Here is a 20108-nt window from a genome sequence, read left to right as displayed (position 1 = left end):
AGTAATGAATGACAAGTTACTGTGATATTCTTCATTTGTGGGGAGCTGGCTGGGTGACATGGGCCAATAAAGGAAGGCCAATGCACAAAGATGCAAAAATATGCCAATATGCACACAGTTCCACAAGATGTCACTTGTATTTTTAGAAGAGTTTCTTTTGACAACTCCATTGCCTCTTTGTGTTTGCTTTCCTCCTCATTTAACCTGATGAGGTTTAATTCATACGAATGTTCATGGAAAGCACGTTCTCTGAGCACATTAGTGTTTGCAAAGGATGCTGGCTGGCTGGCAGTCCAAGGGTACAAGAACCCTCAGTCCCCTCAAGAGAGCAGAGACACAAGCAATTAAGCGAGCCACACAAGGACATGACTTTCAGTAGCACAACTGGGACCACACAGCAGAGTCGCTTTGTGAATGAGATGAGACAGTGTTAAAAGTCAAAAGACTTTGCAAAGCTGATAGTGAGAATCAAATATTACAATCACATCAGGCAGTATAATTCCATCTCCAGAAGGCAACTCTGCTTGAGAGAGCGCTTTTCTCTACAGATCCCCACTGCTCATTGAGATCATCAGGAGGGGTCTATCTTTGGGTGCCACCAGTTTATCTAGAGGAGACCTGGGCTCGGGCCTTCTCAGTGGTCGCTCCTAGGTTGTGGAACGTGCTCCCCGTGGACATGAGAGAAGGCCTTCCTTGGAGGCCTTCAAAAGAGCCTTAAAGACCCATCTTTTAAGCCTGGCTTTTAATGATATTTAGTTTTAGTTTTAATTTTAATCTGGTTTAAATGTGGTTTTTAAATGTTAATTGTTTTATTATGTGTTTTTGATTTTAATCTAAGCAGCCCTGAGCCACTTTAGGAAGGGTTGTATATAAATTGAATGAATGAATGAATGAATGAATAATAAATAAATAAATAAATAAATATTAATAATAAACTCTGTAAAGATACAAAGACACAAAAGTACAAATCGTGCCATCTATTTAAGCACCATTGCCCGCTCTCTCTATATCTACCTGTTGAATGTTCCAGATAACAAAACCGTCCCTACCTTTCCCAAGAACCATTTTAGGGTCCATGTACCCCAACCCTAAAACTCAAAATGTATATTCCTTTTTACTGCTAGGGTCCCTTTTCCTCCCAGAGGGAAAATGTACAGAAGAACCTCATTAATCACAGACTCAGTATGCGTTTTTTCAGGTATCCACGGTCGGGTAACTGACACCCAACTTCAGTATACACGGGGGAAAGTGTCTAAAAAAATGGGTTAACCTTGTGTATCCATGCATCGGGGTGGTCGGAAATTACCTTGGAGGTCATTTCCTGCTGCCATTTTGAGTTCAGGCATCTCAAAATGGCTCCTTTTAAAAAACATGGGGGGAAACTGGGATTTTTGGCCAATTGTTGGCCCATATTTTTCACTATTCGGGGGCACTGCTGGACTGCTGGTGACTCATGAAGCATGGTAGGCCACTTTCCCCCACATTTAAAGGGCCATTTTGCCTGCATTTGCATTGGCCCAATGCCTCTGTATTTGTGGTTTCTGTATCCGTGCTAGTACCAGAGAATGGAACTTCCGCAAATATGGAAGTTTTCCTGTATTGCTTAACTGCATATGGGGACCTTCATGGGTCTCCAGAAAGCACTTAGGTGGCTGCAAGTTTAGGCTTTGCTTGTCATTAAACGTGGTTGACCCTACTGCCTTTCCTGAAAGAGGTATCTGGACTGTGACTGGTCACCCTTCAACATCTTTTTGGCTTCGTTCCCTTTCTGTGCCTCCCCACCCTACCCTGGAGTACTGCACGAGTGGGTAAAAGCCATCAGGAACATGACAGTTAGGAATCACAACACATGTTTCTACAACATCCTCTGCAGATCTCTAATTCATCTGCAGTGCTTGGCTAAGGGCTGTTGCTGAGGGCCAAATGAAATATGACATGGGAGATTCATGTCTGGAACTCCTAACTTCTTCTCCCCGACAAAAAAGCAGCCATGGAGGGTGGATTTTGATTCAAGCCATAGCACAAGGGGAGGGATGGTCTAATCTTTGTTCCCTCAATGGATTCCTCAACCTAAATTACCCTCGGTTACCCTCTGGAAGCTATTATCTATAGAGGGGAGAACTTACAGGTACCATTTCTGTACCTGTAAATTTTATGCTCCACAACTAATAGCAGCTTTGGACTGGGATTATGGCTTGTAGGGAAAGGATCAAACTTTTCTCATTCCTATGCAAAGGGACGGCTTGTCAATGAGACAAGGCGAGATGATAGCGAAGTCAGGTGGCACCTGCACCAAGGGGCGGCATCTAGGGGCGGCCCATTCTCCTCGCCTTGCCTGCTCCTGCCGCCACCATCACTTCATGGCTCCTCGCTGCCCCACCTCCCTTGGTTGCCTAATCTGAGCAGCCGGGAATTTGAAATGCAGGGTGGTGATGAGGAAGGGGACTAAGCAAGAGGAAGCTCAATTTTCACCCACCAATCTGCAGTTTAAACATCTGGCTGCCCAATCTGGGCAACTGTGTGTTTAAACCAGGAGAGCTGGTCTTGTGGTAGCAAGCATGACTTGTCCCCATAGCTAAGCAGGGTCTGCCCTGGTTGCATATGAATGGGAGACTTGATGTGTGATCACTGTAAGACATTCCCCTTAGGGGATGAAGCCGCTCTGGGAAGAGCAGAAGGTTTCAAGTTCCCTCCCCGGCTTCTCCAAGATAGGGCTGAGAGAGATTCCTGCCTGCAACCTTGGAGAAGCTGCTGCCAGTCTGTGAAGACAATACTGAGCTAGATAGACAAATGGTCTGACTTAGTATATGGCAGTTTCCTATGTTCCTAAACTGCAGATCAGCAGAGGGGGGCGGAATCAGTGAGAATTGATTATCTACTGATGCTGCTTCACCCCCTTGCTGGCCCAACCCCTGCCTCCTTTGTCCTGGTGCCACCCTCTTCCTCTGCACTGCCAGTCTCAGTGCCTGGGGCATGCCCTGCTGGAGGCAGCATGGAGAATGTTTTCAGCAGTGACATCAGCTGCTTGAACTCTCCATCACTGCTACACTTTGTGACTCTGTCACTGCTAAGTCTGGAGCAGTAGCTTCTCTCTCCTTCTCTTGCCGTCTCTTCTTCCCTCCTGCTCCAGCTAGAGACAGGCTTTGCCGCTGCTCCCCTCCCCCATCTATGTGTTTTGATTAAGCCATCTTCATGTTAAGCTGTATGCATGGGGGTTCTCTCCAGGTGTTTCCGATGAATGCATGTTGTGTGGTGGTGTAGCCTGTTGTTGAGATGCTGCCCCTGCCCCCTATGTGCATTCACTATCCCTGAACTGAATGACAAAGGCAGGTTCAGGTGAACATCCTTCTCTACACACAAGGAGGATGGGGCAGTGTCAAGAACATGTCTGCCCCAATGTCACTAAAGGACATGCTGACAGGATCTTGACACATCCTTTAATCACATGTGAGCGGTGTCATTTCTAAACAGGGTTTTGGAGCATATGTAGTGGGGAGATTTGGATGATCACCCCTCACACACCATTAAAGGATGTGCCACTGCGATTACATTGGCACATCCTTTAGTGACGCTGGGGCATATCAAAACCAAACACAACCAAACAGTCTCTGGCCTAAAACATGTTTATAAACTTGATGCCGTCAAGACAAAATTATTTTAACATTTTTTTGAATACAGACGTAGCAGAAAATGTAGAAGACAACATAGCAAACCAAAGGATGATGTAAGATGATGTACAATTCACAGCTCAATTTAAATAAAATTACCAAGCCGAGCATTCAAACCTGCAAGCTGTGAAAGACCTCTGTTCTGACTATTGCGGACTCTGAAATTGTATTAATTCCCCCTGAAGTGGTTAAGTCAAATCATATAGACATTAGGTAGAATTCAGTGAGACAAGGAGTCTGCATTCACACATGAAGTGAAACCTGAGGTTACTGAACCCACGGTTAATTTTTCTAACCATAAAATGATCACAGACATTAGTCAAACTGCAGGCCAGCAACTTGCATTTTCAGGGCAGGGGAGCCCCTCCCTCTTCCTGGTCCACCAACTCTGCATCCCAGCAAGCTCCATTGCGCTCGCGTTGCCAGACTGGGCAAGGCATCAGCATGTCTGCAGGGCAGCAGCCATAGGCCACAATCTTCAAGGGGGCTTGCCGAGTGCAAGTGTGCCTTTTCAGAATGGGCTACCTGCCCTTGGCAGTGAAAGGACATTTAAATCCCTTCATGCCATGCAAGCCCTTCATTTGACAGCAATTGCACCCCACAACAAAACAGTCTTGCACAAGCACAATTTCTGGTGGTGGTAATGGGGAGCAGGCAGTTGAGGGGCACTATTCTTCTGTTACTGAGGAAAGGGAAAGGAACATGATGGTTTCCTAGGAGCAGATATGTATATGAGGGAGGGCAAAGGATCCTGGGGTCCCACTGTGACCAAGGATGCTCTTGCAATTGCTCGTCTCAGCAAAGCAGTCTGTGCAGAGCAAGCCACACTCCTGCCCCTGTGGCAGCTTGCCTCTAGGGTACTAGCACTCTCATTAGAGGGCCAGTCTACTAGGGAGCTTAGGCTCACCAACCTTTGGTCTCCCATAAGACTGTGTGCTCATGAATTGAGCTATCCAAAAAAGCGGGGCCCACTTGTGTGGGGTCCCCTTTCTCTCTGGTTAATAATAGATCTTTTGCATTGCAATCCCCTACTCTCCAGAAAAGCCTTTGATGCATCCAAAGAAGATTCTAATGCTCCATGTCCCCAGGCATAGCTGGATGGGCAGACTGGGGAACACCGGGACTGTAGAAAGATTTTAACTCTCATTCAACATGTCCCAGGTTTGGACTGGCATTGTGGTGTATGCAGATCTGGGAACTGTGGGAGAGGGGAGACCCAGTTGTCTGAAACCCCAGGAGAGTGAGGTTGCTGTTCGGTGCAAAAATAAATGTGGACATATCGGGTTGATGGGCTGGCAGAGGGCCCACTTTGACTGTTTCTTCACAGCAGGGAGAGGTATTGCGGGGCTACCCATTGCAGCAGCTTGCTTGTATCGACCAACCAGGCTGGGCAGCATCTGCCCTCCAGCCCACAAGCATGTCTCCCTGGCCTGACACTCTCATGAGAGAGCAGTCTGTGGGAGAAAGGATATCATCACACATTATTAGTGATTCTGCCCGATACCCCTGTCCACACGGATGGATCTTCTCATGAGTTGTAAAAAGGTATCCCCATGGCCTTCCACTTTCATGAGTGAGCGGTTCACTCGAGAACAGCATACATCTTCATCACACATGTAGAATTGCCCCTTTCACTGGAGGCAATGCTGATCCTGCTGGATGGTTCTTCTCATGAGTAAGCCTAGGGACTACACACATTCACCTAAGGGGAAGGGGCTGCCCCCCTTCCACAACATCATTGTGCAGAAAATAGACCTCAGCCTTTCAAGAGTTCCTGGTTGGGCCTGCCCTTTTGAACCTGACTCCGGGTATAGCCGTTCTGCCATATGCTCACAACCCAGCAATTTAATGGGACTGCTCAGTTTATGTTGCCACCATGGCTGCATGTGCTTGTGAACATACATCTTGATCATTTCATTTTCAGAGAGCTAAGCACATAGTGCCCATCTTGCCATCCCATCCTCTTTCATTCCTGACTGCCAGGAGGGGGGAACAAGGGACAGAGTGGGAAGAGGGCATGCCCGGTGTGACTTTTCCATTTGAAAGGCTTGGAGGCTTGGAATGGGACATGGTGGTGTCCTTGTTGCCAGGCAATGACTTGAGTAGATTGGAGACAGGGTGCGGGGCAAGTATTCAGAGAGGCAGCCAGCGAGAAGTGCTGCAGGCATGAGCAGGCATGATCCCGGGTGGGTCTGGGCTTCCCTCTCTATGATTACAGTACCAGAAATTGCATGAAACCACTGTTATGGCACCTTCCACGTTCGGTCAAAACTCTGCCACCGAAAAACCTCAGGTTGTGATGGTGAAACTCACTACAAACCAAAGGCTCAAACTGGAGTTTGGTGAGGCAAACTGCAGGTTGATTTCACCACAAAGCCGTGGTTGCACACATTCAGACATTCACAAATTTCAACCTCTTCCCCATTTAACTGTAGTTTTGTATTACCTGTATGTGCAAATGCACCCAGAGTTACTGGTCCCCCTTTTAAAAGCCTAAACCCTTCATGACTGAAGAAAGGGTGATCAACCCGCTTGTGCCAATCATTACCTTACATGTCACAGTCTGAGAAGAGCGAGGACTTGGGAAAATCCAATAAGAGAAACATATTTTAAGATGAGTTTTTCTTCTCCCATTCAAGCTCAAATTAGTGGCTTTTAAGGATTAAGCCAGTCTTGTGGTAGCAAGAATGGATTAGTATGAATTGTCCCCTAAGCAAAGTTTGCCTTGCTTTGCATTTGGATGGGTGACTACATATGAGCGTTATCTCATGTAAAAGATCCCCCTTCTGGGATGGGGTGGTAGCTCAGTGGTAGAGCATTTGCTTTCATGCAGATTGTCTGAAGTCCAATCCCCAACATCTCCAGGTGGGCCTGGGAAAGACTCCTGCCTGAAACCTTGGAGAGCCACTGCCAGTCAGTGTAGATAATACTGAGCTAGCTGGACCAATGGTCTGACTCGGTATTAGGCAACTTCCTATGTTCCTCTAAAAAATATCTAATTTTATTCTCTCCTGGAGCTAGTCCGGCCAGGAGCTGGGAAATTCTCCTATTACATTCAAGATATTTAAAAGGGAATGGGTAACTATTAAAACAGATGAATGCAACTTCAGAAAAGGAAACAACTCAAAAATGAGGGGACTGGTAAACAGGAAGCTGAAATGGAAAGTCAGCAGGGTCAAATCACTACAGAAAGCATGGGACTGATTTAAAACCACAATAATAGAAACTGTTGGAATTTATACCAAAAAGGAGGAAAGGTACCACCAAATTCAGGAGGACACCAGCATGGCTAAAGTAGGGAAGCTATAAAAGCGAAGATTACTTCCTTCAGGAAATGGAAGTTCTGCCCAAATGAAGAGAACAGAAAGGAACATACTCTGGCAAAAGAAATGAAAGGAGACAATAAGGGATGGGAAAAGAGAGTTTGAGGAGCATATAGCTGGAGGTGTCAAGGGGATTGAACAAAAACTTCTTCAAATATATCAGAAGCAGAAAACCTGCCAGGGAGGCAGTTTGACTCTTAGATGATGAGGATTTGTAAGTGATTATTAAGGAAGATAAGGAGATTGTAGAGAAGTTGAATGAGTTCTTTGCATCTGTCTTCACGGTGGAGGATACTGACCATATACTTGCTCCAGAATGGAGCTTCTGAGGCTTGGAGGTTGAAGAACTGGGCCAATTTGAGATGATGAGAGAGGATGTTCTAAACTGTCTTGAAAAACTAAAAATTAATCAGGGCCAGATGGTATCCACCCAAGTGTTCGAAAAGAATTCAAATGTGAAATTGCTGATCTCCTAGCAAAACTATCTAACTTGTCCCTATAGTCAGGCTCTATACCAGTGGACTGGAAAGTAAAGTAGCTAATGTAACTCTGATTTTCATAAAGGGATCCAGGAAATTACAGGCTGGTTAGCTTAACTTCTGTGCCTGGTGGAGAAAATGGATGGAAAGCATACTTAAGGACAAAATTGTCAAACATATAGAAGAACAGGCCTTGCTGAAGGAGAACCAGCATGTCTTCTGCTAGGGAAATTCTTGCCTCACAAACCTTTTGGAGTTATTTATTTGAGAGTGTCAACAGCCATGATGATGATGATGATTTTTACATTTATATCCCGCTCTTCTTCCAAGGAGCCCAGAGTGGTGTACTACATACTTGAGTTTCTCTTTCACAACAACCCTGTGAAGTAGATTAGGCTGAGAGAGAAGTGACTGGCCCAGAGTCACCCAGCTAGTTTTATGGCTGAATGGGGATTTGAACTCGGGTCTCCCCAGTTCTAGTCCAGCACTCTAACCACTACACCATGCTGACTCACCACACCATGTGGATCAAGGTGATCCGGTTGACATAGTATACTTGGACTTCCAGAAAGCTTTTGACAAAGTTCCTCACCAAATGCTCTTGAGTAAACTTAGCAATTATAGGATAAGAGGACAGGTTCATGTGTGGATTGGTAATGGTTGAAGGACAGGAAACAGAGGGTAGGAGTATATGGACTTCTGGATTTCTGTCCCATTATTTAATGTGAAATGTTGGGGAACGATTCTCTTCATCCCAGAAGAAAAGAGGGAGTCATGGAAATGAGGTGGTGGTGCTACCATATCCCATATGCCTTTTTCTCTTTGGCAAGGCTTGCTCTAGAATGCAGACTCCTCATCTCTGACAATCATACAGACAAGACATATACCACTTCTTTAGAGACAACTGGTTTGCAAGATCTGCAAAGATCTTGAGGTAACCATAGTCTAAAGTTTGTCTTAACAGATAAAACAGCGAAGTTGTTTTATCTTGAATATGGGTTTAGGGTAACATGGGTATTGATAAATATTCCTATTTTGCCAGCGCCATTTTGTAGTTCAGTCCTACACATTGACTCAGAAGAAAGCTGCACTAATTCCAGCTGGGCTGACCAGCAAGTAAGTTTGTTTAGCATTGTAGCCCAAATACAGTAAGATCTCTAATATAATATTCTAGGGTGCCGCCTGGTCACAGACCTCAGTTCCAGGGCATGACTCCACTTGGGGGCAGGATTATGTCCCTACCTTCAAGGAGTTTAGCATGTGAGCTCCTAACATTGTTCTTCGGTAGTGATGTGTAATGACTGGGACATATTATTATTATTATTAATTCGATTTTTATACTGCCCTTCCAAAAATGGCTCAGGGCGGTTTACACAAAGAAACAATAAATAAATAAGATGGATCCCTGTCCCCAAAGGACTCACAATCTAAAAAGAAACATAACACAGTCACTGGAGGTACTTTGTCATAAGAAACATAAGACAGACACCAGCAACAGTCACTGGAGGTATTTTGCCATCAAGATCAGATTCCTTCCATCCAGTATATGTTATTCTCAGGTGATAAGGCAGGTTGGGGCCCTCTTCCTTTATGCTAATGAGACAACTTTGTTTCCTGCTAACCAAGTAGTAATGAGGTGTTGGTGTCTCGAGGTTTTGTTTTTAAATTCATATTTTTAGATGTAACACGGAGATATTCTGAAAGTTTACTTGCAGCATCGGAGGACTTCAGAACTGTTTCAAAAGAAGACAGCTATGTTTTCTCCCCAGGAGTCCTCAAGCATAAATTAAAATGCAAGGAGAAGTGTATTTACAAAGAAGTACAGGGGGCGCTTAAAATGCATGAAACAGATAAGCGCTGCAGCTTGTGAAACCTAAGAAAACAATTATCGGAGACTGGCTGTCAGGTAGATCTCATTGCCTTAAGTAAAATTGCTTTCTCGTAGTCTTCGACTTCAGCTGGCATTCTCGAGATGCTTTCATAGCATCACCTTTCCAAACTGACTTCAGTTCTCCCTTGCCAAATGGCTCATACCTAGTTGTGCTAATTAGCCTTATGGAAACTTTGTTGACAATAGAAGTCTTGAACATTGTGAATAAGATATTGTTCACACAGGACAAATTGTTTTTTGCCCTCTGGCAAGAAGCATGCCTTCACACAATGTCAGGTCGTTTGCATACCCTGTTGGGAGCTTCTTCTTCTTCCTCTTCTTTTTTGCATTTATAAATTCAAATTACTCCCACCAAAACAGAACTCCTGCATGAAGCAGAATAAATGATGCTGGGAAGAGGCTAGAGGGCAAGAGCCAGTGGGCATGCCCTCTGGAATACAATGCCTGTGGTTACTTCAGTGCAGGGCTTTGCAACTGAATCTTTCTAAAGCAAAAACAAGACCTGAGTGGAGGTAACTGTTATGCTATCTTCTTCTGCCAGGTGTTTATTTAGAAGTGCAAAGCAAGCAGAAGTTCCACAGCTACAGCACTTACAGCACACAGACAGAATGACTGGAACAGTTTCACTGATTAAACAATCCTATTCAGGCTCGTTTCCACTCATTATTTATATTTATTATAGTTAGTGCACATTTGTCAACCAATAAAATTAGTTTTAAACAAATTATTTGTTGTCCTCATCTAGTTCCCCAATATTTGATCTCCTCCTTCCCTTCAACTTAGACTGTGAAATTACAAATCCTCCATTAAAATTCCTCCAAATTCAAAATAATAGATTTCCATGAGTCTATATATTTAAAATGATGGATTTTTAAAACTCGTCCAATAATCATTCACATTGCCATGCATGCAACAAAGAAATAATCAACTAATGAAGAAAAAATGAAGTAAAAGAAAAGAAAAGAGGTAGTGAGGGACAGATGAAGAGAAGGAACAAGAAAAAAAAAAGGTTAAAAACAACAACCTCAGATGTATATATGACTATAACAGCTAGGTGAGGTCATGTGTGCCTGTTTGGAGATGTCTCATTAAGAGCAGTGGGACTTCTCCCAAATGTGGATAGGAATAAGTGTAAGACCCAAGCTCCTGTGTTTACTTTTTGATGCAGTAAAGTAATTAAGAGATCATGTTTACCTTGTGACTGCAGTGTTTGTGTTAACTTCTACCTTGGCAAGGATGCAGCATATCTGATAGCTGATTTTGGCAGTGGCTGTGGTGGTACATTTATTGGCTCTGCTCTTATTGTCCCAAAATGTAAGGGACATTGATTCTTCAGTTTAATTTAAAACTGCAGATTGAATGTTCCCCCATTTTAAAAAAGGCTCTACCCATGGAAAGCCAGCATTTGAGAGAAAGGGGTTCTAGCCTAGCTTTCTCTTTAACATACTAGTTCCTTATATGCAAGCAAGGTTGCATGTAAACATGCAGCCGACACTTACAGTCTGCGGTGTGTAGTCAGAAATATGTTCTTCTTGTGGTGTTTGGCTGTGAGAAGGAGAGATAAAAGGAGAATGGTCTCGATGTGTCCCTTTGATGGCTGGTTATTTGAATCATCCTGCTGAGTGGTGAGGGGAATCTTACTGCTCTTTTGTACCTTCATTCCTTGACAGAACAATACATATAGATGATCAGACTACCAAGTGGTTACAAGGACATAGTGGCAAATGGTCATCCATATTAATTCAAAGTGCTAATTTACCTCCATTTTATGTGCATGCAGCCATTGGTAAGGTAGTCACTGCTGTTGCCAAGCCAAGTGATAAGGATTTGCACTCCCAAATGATGAGGCTTACAGTCCATCTTCCCTGGATTGTTGTTGTTGTTGTTGTTGTTGTTAGAAAAGATGAATAATAGGATCATAAGAACACAAATAAATCAAAGCTTCCTACACCATATATTATTATTATTATCATCATCATCTACATTTTATATCCCGCTCTTCCTCCAAGGAGCCCAGAGCAGTGTACTACCTATTTAAGTTTCTCCTCACAACAACCCTGTGAAGTAGGTTAGGCTGAGAGAGAAGTGACTGGCCCAGAGTCACCCAGCAAGTATCATGGCTGAATGGGGATTTGAACTCATGTCTTCCTGGTCCTAGTCCAGCACTCTAACCGCTACACCATACTGGGTCTGTGTGGCTGTCTGTCTAAACAGCAAACATATCTCCCTAAATATAATAGAACACGGTTGTTTTTCTCTCACAAACCAGATTGTTAACTTATCCAGTTGTGCTACATGCAGACAGAGCCTTTAATAATTATCCCTTCATGGCTGTGAACTGATGTCATTTTCCAGTGCTGAGCCAATACAGACTTTGCTGCTATGAGGAGGTACTAACAACATTTTGTGCAGACTCGCAATCAGCTTCTAAGTAATTCAACAATAGTGTGTGTGTGTGCCCCAAACTTCCATCTCTGGGCAGTTAACAACATGAGCCATAGAATTATGGGAAGTCCTCACCACTTGGCAGGTCAAGGCAGATGACCAACTTACTGACTGCTTACAAGCACACTATGATCTGTTGCCGCTTTGCAAACAGTCCATTCATTCACTTAGAGTAAAACATGAAAAGGAGCAGATCAGAATGCTAAGCTTAAATTTACATCTGTATTTTCTCTCATTTATTTCAGATTTCTAAGTTATAACTCTTTCTCAGTCAAGGCCTTGCCCTCCACATGCTTTTGAGCAAGAGACAGAAAGCTACTGCAAGATATCCTTTTGAGAACTAGAAATTCTTCCTATAACATTTCACTGTATTTTAGTGCTTCAGATTTATAATTCTTTCCTCTAAAACTGAAGAAGGATAACAAAAGTTTTCCCCTCATAATTGCATTGGAATAGCTTTTTATTTCAATAACTTAGAGACCACAATGGTGTTACAATAGTTACGTAGCTTGTACTAAAGAGATTGTTAGATATATATATATATATTTTAAAAATCACTTTAATATAAATATTTATATAAACATATTTAATTATAAAAGAATCGTTTCCTAACAGTGATTTGAGTTATATACTGGAAGTGTCTCCTAAATTCCCTTGTATTGGCAGAAAAACATATATGCCAGTGTAGTGATATGCTTGGAGCAGAGAGAGAGCTACAGCCTGCATAACATGGCCACAGTGATCCTTCCAGATTGGACTACTGCCAGGGACAGAGCTATAATTGGGTGGACAGGTTGAAAGAACCTGAGCTGAACAGCGCCTAAGAGCTGCCTGGCTTGCCTCTCATCCGTCTCCCGAGTTCCAGCCTGGCTTCATTCCCAGCTGGCTTTGTTGTCAGCTGGGTATTTTGTTCATTCTCTGCTTTGCTCTGAGTAAGGAAGAGAATGAAGAAAATGTCTAGCCCACAACAAAACCAGCTGGGAAATGAGCTCCAGAGGGGCAAGCTAGCCCTTCTTGGTGCTGGTCATGCATGTGACATCACATGTAGGGGCATGGACAGCACCCGGAAGGGCCAGCGTGGCCCTCTGTTGTTCATTTTGTAGCCAGCAACCAAGCAGACTGGTTGTTTTCTCCATTCTTTCCCTTGTGCCAAGTGAACTCTGGCCTTTCTGAGTGCTGGCCACAGCCCCAGTTTGTGATGTCACATGCAGGGATTGTGGCCGGCTGGTGTGAGAGGCCACCCGGCAGAGGGGTGAATACAAACCCACTATCCCCTAGCTACGTGCTTGACTACTGCAATGCATTGTATGTGGGGTTGCCTTTCCAGACAGTTCAGAAACTGCAGAGATGGCCCTTTAATGAGGCAAGGTGAGGCATTCACCCCAGGTGACATCTGGGGATCCAAGTTTGGGAGACCCTGGCCTAGACGAAACCATTCCACTGGAACTGATGGAGAGTCCCAGACTACTCTTTCCTCCACTTCTCTCCTTCCATCCCCACATTCACAATGGAGTTCTGACTAAATCTTCAGCCAGCTTCAGGTTGGCTTGTCTGGTGCTGCTCAGGAGTTCATAGTGGCATTGGCAACTATGGGCCTATCCCAATTAGTCCCAGGATCTACACATGTCATTGCTCACACTCTGGATTTGGTATTTTACTCGTGTCAGGGGGTGTTCCATGGGTGGAGTTTCCTATAGTATGGAAACTTCCTATAGTTTCCCCATTGTCATGGACAGACCACTTCCTGGTTAAAGTTGGTCTCACAATCATGTCTGACCCCTGCAGGGGTGGTGGACCGATGAGAATGGTCTGCCCAAGAAGGATCCAGCAGGATTCCAAAAGACCGTGGAGGGTTTGGGAGTTGGTTCTGCTGGTGATTCTGTTGATGCCCTGGGTGATACCTGGAACAGGGAACCTATCTCTCTTATTTGGGGTGATCTAGGCTTCAATATTTCTGTAGGGCCGGTTAGTGAGGTATCCAGCAATCCCTCTTGCAATATTAGATTGGCTCAGTTTCAGTTTGAGACTCCTGAGGTGGCAGACAAGCTGCCTGGAGTGGTACGGCCTAGCACCGTTTCTTTGGATCCTTGGCCAACATGGCTGATTTCATTTTGCAGGGAGGTTGTTGGAACTGGTTTAGTTGATTTTATTAATACCTTATTGAGGGAGGGCAGGATGTCATCTTGTTTGAAGGAGGCAATGGCTAGACTCCTTCTTAAGAAGCCCACTCTGGATCTCCTGTTGATGGATAATTATAGGCCAGTCTCCAACCTCCCATGATTAAGATGGAGATAAGATTGAGAGTGGTGGATGACCAGCTCCAAGTGGTCTTGGAGGAAACCAATTATCTAGACCCATTTCAAACTGACTTTAGGGTGGGCTTTGGGGTTGAGATGGCCTTGGTCAGCCTGATAGATGACCTTCCCTGCGGAATTGACAGAGGGAGTGTGACTTTGCTGGTTCTTTTGGATCTCTCAGCGGCTTTCAATACCATTGACCACGGTATCCTTCTGGATTGCCTGAAGAGTTTGGGGATAGGAGGCACTGTTTTACAGTGGCTCTGGTTCTGCTCCTATGTCTCGAGTAGATTTCAGACGGTGGCATTTGGTGACAGTTGCTCATCTAAATGGGAGCTAATATATGGAGTCCCTCGGGGCTCCATTCTGTCATCAGTGCTTTTTAACATCTCCATGAAACCACTGGGTGAGATCATCAGAGGATTTGGTGCAGGGTGTTATCAATATGCTGATGACACCCAAATCTATTTTTCCTTGTCATAAATATCAGGAAATGTTGTTAGCACATTAAATACCTGCCTTCAGGCAGTGATGGGCTGAATGAGAGATAAAAAACTGAAGCTGAATCCAAGCAAGAGAGAGGTGCTTATTATTGGAGGCTGTAATCTCCAAGATCGGATAGAACTTCCTGTTCTGGATGAGGTTACACTCCCCAAGAAATAACAGGTTCATAGCTTGGGAGCGCTCTTGGACCCAGGTCTCACCCTGGTGCCTCAGATTGAGGCTGTGGCCGGGAGCACTTTTTACCAGCTGTGATTGATTTGACAACTCTGCCCATTCCCTGAGGAGAATGACCTGAAAACAGTGATACACCAGCTGGTAACCTCTAGGTTGGACTAATGCAATGCACTCTGTGTAGGGCTGCCTTTGTATGTAGTTTAGAAACTTCAGTTAGTCCAAAATGCGGCTGCCAGATTGGTCTCTGGGGTATCCTGGAGAGACCACATTATACCTGTTCTTAAACAATTGCACTGGCTGCCAATATGTTTCTGGGGAAGGTACGAAGGGCTGGTTATTACCTTTAAAGCCCTGAATGACTTAGGTCCGGACTACTACTTGAGAGCGCGCCTTTCTCTACAAGATCCCCACCACTCATTATGATCATCAGGAGGTGTCCATCTTCTGATGCCACCAGTTCATCTGGATAAGGCCTTCTCAGTTGTTGCCCCTGGATTGTGGAATGCGCTAGGGGTGTGTCCGAACCGGTCTGGAGGCCATTCTAAAGGCCTCCGAACTTCCAGACCGGTTCGGACTTGGCCGGTCCGGGTCCGGGTGGGGGGTCTTCCTTTAAGGGCGGGAGGGCTTGCTTACCCCTCCCGCCTCTTTGCCCCATCCAGCGCCCGCATTCTATTGTATAATTGGGGCGCTGGAAACCAGCCGCCCCAGCCGCCTCTGCCGCCCCCCTGCGAGCAGATTAGGGGCAAAGGAAAGCTACTCCCGCCCTCCCGCCCCCTCCCTCCCTCCCTCCCGCCGCCCCCCCCAAGTGCTCACCACGTTTGCCAAAAAAAGAGAGGAGCTCGCGAACAGAGCTCCTCTCTTGCCAAAGTCTCCGGCCCAACTGGGGCCTTGGGCGCGCGCGCACGTGCGATAGGACTCCTCAGCTAATGTGACTTTTGCCAGAGGCCCGGTCTACCCACCGGGAAGAGGCCGGGTAGACCGGTGATCAGAGGCCCAGTCTGCTCCGGACCATGCACATCCCTAGAATGCGCTCCCCATGGATACAAGAGGACTGTCTTCCTTGGAGGCCTTCCAGAGTCCTAAAGATCCATCTTTTCAGCCTGGCTTTTGATGATGTCTAGTTTTAGTTTTGATCTGGTTTGAATGGGTTTTTCACTTTGATTGTTTTGTTGTGTGTTTTTGATTTTGATGTGGATTTCCCTGAGCCATTTTGTGAAGGGTGGTGTATAAACTGAATGGTCACGGCACATCACCAACACTATATAAGCCCCAGCCAAGAACATTTATCAAGCTACCTGGCATGGAAGGCAAGGGTTTTCATATGAGAACTATGATGATGGAGTATTTTGCACAAACAGCCCCTGCCCTACAGCCAGGGAGAGCAAAAGAAGCAACAAAAGGTAGAGGAATAAAGTTTGTTGGTCCCAAAAGAATTTGGGCCTAGCACAGCTAAGGAGTGCTTAGGAGTCCTCTGATAGGGCCACGTGCCCCTTAATATTTTAGAGGGAGGTCCTAGTCCCTGGTTCCTCCAGCATTCATTAAGTTCGGCTCTTGGATATGGTGCTGCAGACCCTTTTCAGTGGGGACAGTATTATGACATGTCTTCCCCAAGGTCACCTGGCACCTTTGGTGGTCATGTTATCTTTTTTGTGGGCTCATGATTAGCATGAATTAAAGTAACTGGTTTGTTTTATCCTATCCATGTTACCCAATACTGTTTTATAGATTTTCTGGGGTACACTGATGGATGGGATTTATTGGATGGGTTTTATTGAGTATAAGCTGCTTTGAGTCTGAAAAAAGCAGAGTGAATTTTGTTTCTAAATCATCCATTTTGCCTGGATGCAAACATCCCTCCAGTGATCTTGGTAGCTTCTGCTTTTGGAAGGAGATGAAGGCAGGCAGGCAGGCATCCATTTTGCCCAACTGTAATCCAGCTCTATAACCTCGTTGCAACAAGTCACTGCTCCTCCCTTTGGATGATGCCATGTTGCTGAAGGCTGCAGAAAAGAGTTTTGAAATAGCAAGTTCCTTCTCCTTGCCCACCTGCTAAATTGTTGTTATGCTGCATCTGTATGATATATAACATTTTTGTGCATATGATCAGTGGGTTACACATTTCTTTGTTTCTCACAAGGGGGGATGTGGGGATCTAAGTGGGTGAAAATTATTTAGATGTATTTTACATAGTCAGAAGTCACCTAATGGCACAGTGGGGAAATGACTTGACTAGCAAGCCAGAGGCTGCCAGTTCAAATCCGTGCTGGTATGTTTCCCAGGCCTATATCGGGCAGCAGCGATAAAGGAAGATGCTGAAAGGCATCATCTCATACTGCATTGGAGGAGGCAATGGTAACCCCCTCCTGTATTCTACCAAAGAAAACCACAGGGCTATGTGGGCGCCAGGAGTTGACACTGACTCAACAGCATACTTTACCTTTACCTAGTCAAGACAGGCAGACAGGTGGGCCGGCGTGTATGTGGTTATTCTGTGCATGAGGGACAGAGAGCAGTGGGGCCAGAATCTGCTGGAAGCCCCTCTGCAGCTAGGAGGCCCCTTACAAGCCTCGTTTCTAAGCCTCACCATCTCTTCCCGTGTAACCCAAAAGTGCTGGCTTCCTCCCTGCTCTAATTGCACTGGTGCCCCTCACTCACCCCGCAGCAGGCAGGCAGGCAGGCAAGGAAGGACTGAGACAGAGAGAAGGGAGGCAGCTGTGACTGGGTGCATGCTCTAAGCTCTTGCTAAGCGGGTGTGTGAGAGATCTGGGATAGGCCAACAGGTAACTTGTGCAGGTGGAAGCTATGCACATTCTTTGAAACAGAATTGCTAGCTTTCACAAGTTGTGTGTGGATTATACCTGCTAACTGAGCAAAGAAGAACCTTTTTAATGTGGTGGTGATTCTCTTTATTGAGCAGGGGGAGAGCAACTGGCCTTATCCATCCCCAACACAGCATCCCTCCAGTGGCTGTTGCTGGTGTCTATCTTATGTTTCTTGTTAAGATTGTGAACCCTTTGGAGACAGGGAGACACTTTATTTTTGTATTTATATCGCTATAAACCGCTTTGGGAACTTTGGTTGAAAAGTGGTATATAAATATTTGTCATATTTGTATATGCAGGGTGTATGTGTGAAAATATAGTGGTTAGGCTTTTGACCACACAGCTACTTTTTAAACCTCTCTCCAACTTTTCTTCTGTCACATCCAGCTTTTCAAACACCAAGGGAGTGTTTGAAAAACATTTAAAGTAGCTTATTTCAGTGAATTTTTCAGAGACTGTAACTAAGAAAAAACAGTCACTATAGTGAATAAGGAAACACAATGAATTATACAACTGGTACATTTTCATTCTTTCCACCTAGGAGTCACTGTTGGCATGCAAAAATTTGTTTCTAGAGACCAAACTGTGGCTGCTGAGTTAAAAAGCCATGATACAAAAACTTGGCTGATATAGTGCTAATTTGGGCACTAAAAATTTCAAATGAAGATGTACTCCCCTCCTGACCTTGAATGTACAGTAATATGTCCAAAGGCACCAGCTCACTGATTAGCAAATGTGCATGTAGGGCTATGCTCTCCAATGCATGGGGAGAAAAGGCAGCTACTTCTCCCCTGGGGCTAACTTTCAACCTCTGGACCTATCGTCATGGGCAGGACTCCAATGTGCCATCCACAGGGCTGGCCCTTGGGATTTTGGTGCCCTCCCCAACTGAGAAGTGAGGAGCCCCGGATCAAATGAACAGTCTGCATGGATGACCAGTGAGTGACTAGCTCATGCTGGTTTGGGGATACAGTAGGAGAGGAGAAAGGGTTGAGGAGCTTGGAGCCTGCCCAATACTCACCCTTCCTCTATTGCCACTACCTCTCTCCCATCCTCAGGGACAACCAAATTCTGCCTCCCTGAGAGGCAACTTTTAACAGCACTGTAAGGAGCTTCCCTGTGCAACCAACCAGGCCAACTACAGCCACGATTGGCCTGTGTATGACTTACTTCCTGTTTTGGGTCTGGACATTTGAGAAACCAGGATGGCGGCTCCCACCTGAGCACCTGCAGCAGTAACAGAGCAGAACAAGGCAGGGAAAGAGGCGGGAGGAGAAGGAAAGCAAGGCAGAGGCTAGCTAGGAGGCTGGCCCTGCCCACTCAACTTCTGCCCAGGTACCTTTAGCTCCCCAGAAGAATTGGTGCCTTAGGCAGCTGCCTAATGGCCATCCAGCAGGCTGAGAAGGAAGTAGATGACACCATATGGAAGGATGATGGGAGAAACTGTGGAATATAAAGTCACACATACTTATCTGATTGCAATCTGGTAACCCTAAATAAATGAATAATATTCTGCATGGGTCACTTTCAAGAGTGGCCACTTTTACCATGTGGAATCCATTGCCACAGAGAGGAATAAATAAAACCTTACAAAGACTATAAACACCATGATGTGAGTAGTTCAGAGTAGAGTTTTGTAAGTGGCGAACTGCTCATAGAGACGGCCCTCCCATGAGGGAGGGTGAGGCAGTTGCCGCAGGCCTGGTTGTGAAGAGGAGCATAGGGGGTGTACATATCAGCCCCCCACCATCACAGACACCTACCTCATGGGTCTCCCTGATGACCGCTGCCACTGCCTTTCCTCATTCCACTTTGGTACGCAGTTCATTTCTCTTCTGCATCCCTCGTGGGGTGCACCTCTTTTTTCTACTTCCTCCCCCAAAACAAACTAGAAACATTGTCTGGCTTGATGGCAAAGCCTGAGAGTGCTCCTGTGCCACTGCCCCTGTCCTGGCAGCATGGCCTGAGAATGCTGAACCTGTAGATGGAGGCGGGGTCAGCAGGGATGTAGCAAGGTTGGAGTGGGCCCAGAGACAAGATTTTAAAATGCCCCCCCACCCGAAGCTCAGCTCATGAAGTAAAGAAATCTATCTATCTATCTATCTCACAATAGAACATCACCCTAAATTATTTTTTAAAAGGCTTTGCAAATTGTGGACGATGCAGGTCATTTAATGGTACTAGAGAAAGACATGCTGTTCTGGTAGCTCCAGGTCTTAACGCTCACATCAGTTTCAGAGGATGAACACAACTGAAGGAAGCCCTGGCGGGTGTGCACCTGGGGGAGTCAGTCATGTGACTTGCCTCTGGGGGGCTCCCAAAGCCAGTGGGCCCCCAGACAACTGTCTCCCCTTGCCCTATTATAGTTACGCCCCTGGGCGGGGTATGTATCATACTGTCCTTTGCCTCAGGCAGCAAAGTGTCTTGGGCTGCCCCTGCCTCATCCTAAACATATGGAAACAGAATTTACTTCCAACTCATCAGCTTAGAACCAGGGTGTGGGCA

Source organism: Hemicordylus capensis, chromosome 1, assembly GCF_027244095.1.
Source record: "Hemicordylus capensis ecotype Gifberg chromosome 1, rHemCap1.1.pri, whole genome shotgun sequence".
Classification (NCBI taxonomy): domain Eukaryota; kingdom Metazoa; phylum Chordata; class Lepidosauria; order Squamata; family Cordylidae; genus Hemicordylus; species Hemicordylus capensis.
The sequence above is the reverse complement of the archived record's forward strand: the minus strand, read 5'-3'. Positions refer to the sequence as shown.